The following is an 8,225-nucleotide window of genomic DNA, read 5'->3' as shown; positions in this document are numbered from 1 at the left end:
ACTACTGCCCTAGATCAGCAGTGTCCAGTAGAATTTAATGTGAGCCATAATGCAAGATATAGACATAGCTCTCCCTGAGTAGTCTTTGTTAAGCTAAAAGTCTTCATTTTCTCCTTCGTGAATGAGCTACAATATTGGTAAGCAACATTGCTTCCCACCAGCATAATTAGAAGTGCCAGGGGTATTATTCCAACAAAGGCACCTTGGCTATGGAATCTGAACTTTGAGTCCCTGAGTCATGGTTCTGGATATGACCCAATTTGTGTGGTCTTAATTGAGTCACTTGGCTTATCTGGGCCCCAATTTCCTCATCTTAAAACAGATGGTTCTTTAATGTCCTTTGAACTCTACCACTCCATGATTTTATATTACTGTTCAACTGGGACCTTCCCAGCCCTCATCTGACACTAGCAAGCTGGGGCAGCAAAGCATAAGTCATTCAGAAGGGCACTTTCTCTGATGCCATGGGGGCAACATGCACTTGTAGAGAGAAAGGAAGGAGGCAAGCCATGGTGGCTTGTCATTCATTTACTCAGGAAGTAAAACAGGCACCCACTATGTGCCACAGTGACTCTGGACTGATTTTCTTAAAAAATAAGATGTAGTCCCTGCTCTCAGTGAGCTTACAATCTGGTGGGAAGGGGGTATAAATAAGCCAATATACAATCACAAAAGGTGTAGAAAGGGCTCTCCTGACATTGTGGGATGTTGCTTAGCCTACAGGGCATCTCATGCTACATTTTATCCATTTTTGGTCTCTCTCTCTTTTTTAAATTGATTTTAGAGAGGAGGGGAGAGGGAGGGAAGAAGAGAAGGAAGAAGAGGAGAGAGAGAGAGAGAGAGAGAGAGAGAGAGAGAGAGAGAGAGAGAGAAATATGGGTCTATTGTTCCATTCATTCCTGCATTCACTGGTCGCTTCTTGTATGTGCCATGACTAGGGATCGAAACCACAACCTTGGCTTATCAGGACGACTCTCTAACCGTCTGAGCCACCCAGCCAGGGCTCTTAATTGTTTTTCTATTCCTTTCTTCAATGCATGTGCCCACTTATCTATACAGTCCGGGACCTGGTAAGCGGGCCACCGGGAAACGCTGCGGTAAACTGAAGGTTTCTGTTTCAGATCCTTCTACCACCTCAACCACCATCATTTTCATAACCATCATCACCACCTCCACTTTCATCACCACCTCTCAACACCTCCACTCTCACAACCATCATCACCCTCATCATCATAGCCACCGCCATAAGCACCACCCCTGCCATCAACAAAAAAGTACACAAGTGAGGCTTGCTTTAATCTCAAACGTATGTATAAAATCCGAGTTGATGTTCTGAACAAATTAAGGGATGATTATTTGCTTTTCCAAATTATTCAATATACAGTAACTTTAGATAAAGTTCCCCTAGTGTTTTTTTTTTAATATATTTTTATTGATTTTTTTACAGAGAGGAAGGGAGAGGGGTAGTTAGAAACATCGATCAGCTGCCTCCGGCACACCTCCTACTGGGGTACATGCGCTTGACCAGAATCAAACCTGGGACCCTTCAGTCCTCAGGCCGACGCTCTATCCACTGAGCCAAACCGGTTAGAGCTCCCTAGTGTTTTTTAATACGTGCTTTGGTTTACAAACATTTTAATTACCCAGATCTCTTTAGGAATATACCTATTTTAAAAATAAGATATATAAGGGATAGGATTTTCATGCTGAGAAAGAGGGGCAAGCATAATAAGAAGCTCGTAAGATCTCTTTCTTTATTCATTAAATTAATTGTGAAGAGTTTTATAATATGTACAAATCTGCTGAACATTAAGCAGTTTTAGTTACTTGGTCATAAATCAGTAACTGTAAAGATAGTTAATCCTATCAATAGTACTCCTATATCTAAATAGTATATCTAGATGCAAATAGATGATGCTTATATAAAATATATGTACTTATAGTATACTTCATAAAATGTTTATTAAATATTTGTATACTAAAATATACAATCTTATCAAATATATGTGATCAATGAATATTACTATACCCTTCTCTAACTGTGAAATTTGGGTTAGAGACTAAAGTAGATGGTAACAAATGGTCACAAAGTCCTCTCATCCTTGTATGCACATCCCTTGCCATGTGACTTTGCCACTCCTCTCATTAAGAAGGAGAGTGTACACTTCATTGCTCCTTGACTCTTGACCCTGGGTTGGCCACGTGACTACTTCAGCTAATGGGATATTAACAAATGTGACAGAAAGCAGAGGCCTGCACTTTGGGTTTTGCTTTCCCTTGCTGATCTGGGAACCTTGCCACCACCATCATGTGATCGAATCTGGGCTGGCCTGCTGGAGGATAACAGATCATGTGGCATCAGTGAACTGGCATAGCTCAGGGCCTACCAGACCAGTTAGCCCGCCGGTCACCAGGTATGTGAGACACCATCCTAGACCATCCTGCCCCAGCTGAGCTGGCAGAGGCCAGAAGAACCACCAAGTTGACCAGAGCCTCATGAGAAATAATAAAATGCTTATTGCTTGAAGCCGCAAAATTTTGATATGGTCCCTGTATCAGTACGCAAAAGCTTACTGATACAGGTACCATATCATAATGAGCTTTGTTCTCTTTCCTCTTTATCCATTACAAAAAGCTTAGGTAACATATTTGGTTTATTGGAGCCACAGTTGTCACAAACATATCTTTCATTTTCTTCTAATTCTAAAAGCTCTGATTCTCTTACATTGTTACGCTTCCTTTCTCAGTTATGATCTTTACAGAAGAACGGGGCTGAGGAATGAAGGCAATAAAAATGAGGCATGATGTTAAGAGTGAAAGGGAGCTGAAAATGTGAATTAGGGTGGTGATAGTGGGATGCTGAGACAAAAAAGAGACATCAGTATAACTCATATTGTGTTTAACTTCCTAGGAGAGGTTCGCTCTATTAAATCAGAATCTCTATTGAAACTCCTTGCCGTAGTTGGTTTGGCTCAGTGGACAGAACGTCAGCCTGTGGACCGAAGGGACCCGGGTTTGATTCCGGTCAAGGGCAAATGCCCGGGTTGCGGGCTCAATCCCCAATAGGGGGCATGCAGGAGGGAGTTGATCAATGATTCTCTCTCATCATTCATGTTTCTCTCTCTCTCTCTCCCTCTCCCTCTCCCTTCCTCTCTGGAAAAAAAAAAAAGTCCAAATCATCTTCAGGCTTCAGGCAAGATTGACTCCAAGTGCTCAAATGATATCCTCAGGGCAGTGTTTCTCTTGTCTCTCCATCTCTGTCTCTAGGTTCTGCTTCCCTCTGTTTTGGTCTCCCTAGCTCCCTCAATCCCTGACCTACTCTGTGAGTCCCAGAGTTGAGTGGTGGCAACTGTCTATTATGTCTCCATCTTGAGAGTGACCAAGCCATTTTTCCTTCTCCCCACCTGTTACCCTATCATGTTAAAGGGACTAAGTTCCATCCAATTTCCCAAGTCAAAAACTTGGAAGCCATCCCAGACCTCTCCATTAGTCCCCATATCCAATAGATGATAAAGCCAAGACATTTCGACCCTATCTGTGTCTTTGGAATTGGTTTTCCCTCTGCATGGCCATTGCCACTGTGTTCTGTCAGGCATTGTTATTCCTGTCATGGAAGAAGAAAATTTCTTTCTAACCAGTCTTTGCTTTGCTCCCTACCAACTATCTTACATGCCTGGAGTAACCTATTAAAAAGGTACATCTGGGTCTAGTACTGCCTGCTTAAAATCTTTGTTTATATAACTTGTATGAGCAGCTCCACAAATTTGGGGTACAAACATGATCCTATGTGGTAATTTTTCCAGCTGATCACTTGAACTCCCAGCTGTCCTGTTGGCAGAGAGCCTAGGTTGAGTTTCCTAGAAACAGAGTCTGAGCTGAAGATACGTGTTAGTTGTTATTTTAGGGGCCTCGTTGTTCCTGCCACTGGGTTGGGGCTGAGCCCACGTTAATCCACCCTGCCCAGTGGCTAACTATATAACACAGAATCTTGGAGCAGAAGATTGGGGATTGGTCTCTAAGGGGCCAGAATGGTGAGGGATCATGAATTTACTTACTCAATCATGCGCACACCAGGTGGCTGAGCCTGGAAGGCTCCAGCACCCAGTGACGAGAGTCAGCAGCTTTTAAAGGACTTTTGGCGGGCTTTTTCTGGGCGGAGACTTCTTTATGCATACCCGGAGGGGAGATCATGGAATGTGGTCGCTGCAAGTGAAATGTGGTCTCAGCAAAAGGAAGGTCCATAGTGAAATGGCCTGAAAAGTCAGTTCCTGGGGGAGGGGTATCAATGCAATTGCTTGATCAGACCTAACAACAAGCTCTACCTACCTGGGGCTCAGAGTGGAGGTCTTGATCCATTCACAAAAGGTTCTTTTGTGCCAGAGGTCAAGAACTCAAATGCCTAGAGGAGCCAGAAGCCTAACAGGCAGGACAGCCATCAGTCAGCAACAATCACTCAGTAATTCACAGCAGCCACATCTATAGTTTTTTCAGGAGGAGCCCCAAAATCTTGATTTTTTTTATGTGAAATACTCTGATTTTAAACTGTTAGCTAGGTTGTTTTTTTTTTTTAAGTAAGCAAAACAAAACTTATCTGGGGCATTATCTGTCCTAGGGGCTGTCAGTTTGTGAATTTGGTTTTATGCCCTAATCCCATAACAATGGATGTCCACTTGCCCTACATTTGCATTACTATGGGGGGGGCACAGCAATGAACTGGGACTGGACAAAGATCAGCTGTGAAAGGGTTACAAAAGGTTCCATGATTTCAAGATAGTCTAATCTCCTTTAAGGTGACCTGCGTGGCCTTCCTGACCTGGCTCCTACCCTTTACCATGGCCTTTCTGTTATGCCCCTCCCTCATACTGTTTCACTTCTCTGGGCCTTTTTGCTCACTGGGCTATCTCAGAGGATCTTTCACTTCCAGTTGTCAATCAGCACTCTCACCCTCCTTCAAGTTTTGGCTCCAACACCCCTTCCTCTGGGCAGATCTCTGCTTTCTCTTCTGCTTACACCATGTTTTAGAGTAGTTACTCCATTGCCCTTAAGCAACGATTTTCAACCGGTGTGCCTCAAGAATTCTTAAAACATGCAATACCTGACTATTTAATCAGGGGCACTGACTTCTTTTTCCTTAGATTGTCACTGGCGTGGCTCAATGGTTGAGCATTGACCCATGAACCAGGGGCACATGCAGGGGTTGCGTGCTCGACCCTAGTGTGGGGTGTGCTGGAGGCCCCATTGATATTTCTATGATCATTGATGTTTCTATTTCTCTACCTCTCCCTTCCTCTCTGAAATCAATAAAAGTATATTTTTTAAAAATGTGAGCCAACACAACAATAACCATCCAGGTGTGAATGAATCAAAATTATACCTTTTTTCTTGTTAGATCGGCAAAAAATATATTTTTTGGTGTGCCAGAGAATTTTACTAATTAGTTTATGTGTGCCATGAGATGAAGAAGGTGGACAATGGCTGCCCTAACGGTTTATCTACAGGCCTATTGCCCCATCTGATGGAACTCCTAGAGGGCAGGAACCATTGCCTCATGGAGTACCTCGAACTTTAAATGCAGGAAAAGACTGAGCATCCAATTTGAAAAATAATGAGCCTGACTGTTGCCTTTCGCAGGCCAGAAATCTGTGAGGAACTGGTAATTTTATTTTGAAAAATTAAGTTGAAATTTGGTGTTAAAGAGAAGGGGGAAAGAAAGTTCTGTATACTTTCAAGGACCACAAATTTGTAAAATACAGTTGGAAAGAATATGTTTTTAGATTTTCTCAGCTTTGCACGTAGCGGAGGCTTCTAAGAAGAGTTCTAGAACAAGAAAATGACCAAACTGGCTGGGCTAGCATTTCTCCCCAACCTTCCAACATCCCTAAGGCTCTTAAGAGTGTTTGCTGCCTCCCAGGGGAAGGGAACCAGTTCTTCTGAATGAAACTGCACCTGCACAGACGCTGCGGCCCACGGGGGGAGAGTATGCAGCCGCAGTCGAAAGACCTTTTGCATAATCCACTCTTAAAATGACCGAGTCTTGCAGAGTTAAAAATTGAAACTCCAGAGGAAAACCCTAAGCGGTTACATTTTCTCGACAAGGTTTCCCAGGCCTGTCAATCATTATCTGCTTTCTCTCCCTCCCCGGCGCGCGCACCCCGACAAGCTTGGGTGGACCGCGGCCGTGACATTGAGTCTTTCTCCTACCTGGAGTGGAGTAAAGTACCTCCGGAAGCCGCGAGGTTGGCGGTTCATTCATAATAAATGAACTCCAGGGAGGAGGGAGGCAGGGAAAAGAGCCTTTCATCTCGGCTATTTAAAATCCCAGCATTGCAGCTGAAAGGGAAAATGACCTGGGAGTGAACTGCTTCGGGGCTGAAGTATTGCACGATAACGGTACGAGCGAGCGAGCGCGTCAGCGGCCCGCCCGCCGGCTATTTATACCCGGCAGATTGTGCAATCTGGCTCCAGCCATTCATGCCCGGACCGGGACGCCGCGCGCCGGGTGGGGGAGGGCGCCGTTCCCGGCCGCCGGGTCAGTTACTAAGTTTGCATCATCCCCTTCATTACGAGAGAGCTTGAGTTTCCATTCCGGCCTGCGGGTCTTGGGGGAGACAGCTGGGCTACAAACTCGCTTGGCACACACTGGCACACGGGACTGCTTATTTAAACATCATCAGAAAGGCACCAGCGCGCCCGAGGCGCGGCCCGGAGGCGCGCGGGGCAGGGCTCCGGCAGACCGGAAGGAACTGATAAACCGAGCGCTAATGACACCCTCTCCCTCCCCCGTCGGAAGTGTCCTCCCAGCGCCAGTCATTGAGAAATAGCGAAGGGGCAGAATGGGGGTGAGATGAGGACAGGCCCGGGCGCAGCTGCGCGCGCCTCGCCGGGTCGGAGCAGGGGTGCCGCGTCAGGGTGGGAGTCTCGGGGGATCGGGCACACGCACACCTTCGGGTACAGTAGAATCCTCTCCAAATCACTCCGCCCGCCACCCCCCCCCGCCCCTGCTCGTCCCGGGTTCGGGGGTTAGGGTGAGTGATTTGTCGGATCCCACCCCGCTACCCCCACCCCGGAGATCTACACTCCCGGCCCTACCAGACCCCGATGGGCGAGAACTGGGAGGACGCAGAGAGGAGACGAAGGACTCGAAAGGGAGCAGATTGCCAAGGAGGATAAAATGTCCGCTTCTCCCGACTCCCGTGCGGGGCGGGAGGGGGCGGGGGCCGCGACCGGCTTCCGAGTAAAACAAGACCTGTGGGTCTACTGAGCATGCCCGTCCCGGGGCCACCGAGGGTCGCTCCGGTTCCGCGCTCCGCGTTTTCCGGGCGGCCGGCGGGAAGGCCCCGGGTGGGGGTGCTGCCCCACCCGGGACTCGGGATTGAGAGGTGGGGGGGTGCGGTTTGCTGGGGGCTCCGCTAGGTTTACGTGAAGTTGTGAGTAGATCCACATTACTTTTGAAGCTGTACTGTCTCACTCTGAGTCGACACCCTTGATTTGATCGTGTTCAGAGCTGCCTTGTTCCCCGTTTTGGAGGTTGTGGGGGAGAGACAAGGATATGGGTGTTTAGCTCTTTCAGTAATGTCATTAAATTAAAGCCCTAAATCCGTGATAACCCCTATTCTGGTAACAATCCAATATACTTTGATAACATCCTGATATTCAGATCAGTAACCATACCTGAATTATTCACCCAATATGCCACTTCTTCTATGGCACAGTTAGTAATTGATGGGGAGGATCAAGAGGTGACCTGTTAGGAACATTTCCATCAAAAGGCCCCTTTTGGGAAATGAACAAAGCAAAAGAAAACTGGAAGGTTTTCTTTAGAGGAACCCGGCGTGGAGGGGGTAGCAATATAGTAATACAGCTGCCTGGAAAGAAGAAAGGGTTGCCATTAATTTCCTACTTGCTGTGTGCTTAACACAGTACCCTCACTGTATAGCCATTTAATCTTCCCAGTGACCCCATTTGTGGGCATTATCCTGACACTACAGACACTGAACCCAAGGCTCAGAGAACCTAAAAACCTCCTGGAGTGTGGCACCAGGGCAACCAACCAGGGACCTGGTGAATTCTGGACCTTGAATGTTTTTCTTAGCTCCTCTGGCTGCCTGGTTAGGGCAGGGCCAGTCATTCACTGCTATTAGCAGGGAGCTGGCTACCTACAGAAATGAATAACCACCTCACCTGCCACCTTGTCATTTGGACTTTCTAAAATGGGAGGGTGGAGC

This window comes from Myotis yumanensis, unplaced genomic scaffold (genome assembly GCF_028538775.1).
Source record: "Myotis yumanensis isolate MYYU_CA2020_CCGP unplaced genomic scaffold, mMyoYum1.0.hap1 SCAF_11, whole genome shotgun sequence".
Classification (NCBI taxonomy): Eukaryota; Metazoa; Chordata; class Mammalia; order Chiroptera; family Vespertilionidae; genus Myotis; species Myotis yumanensis.
This window is presented reverse-complemented; position numbering follows the sequence as displayed.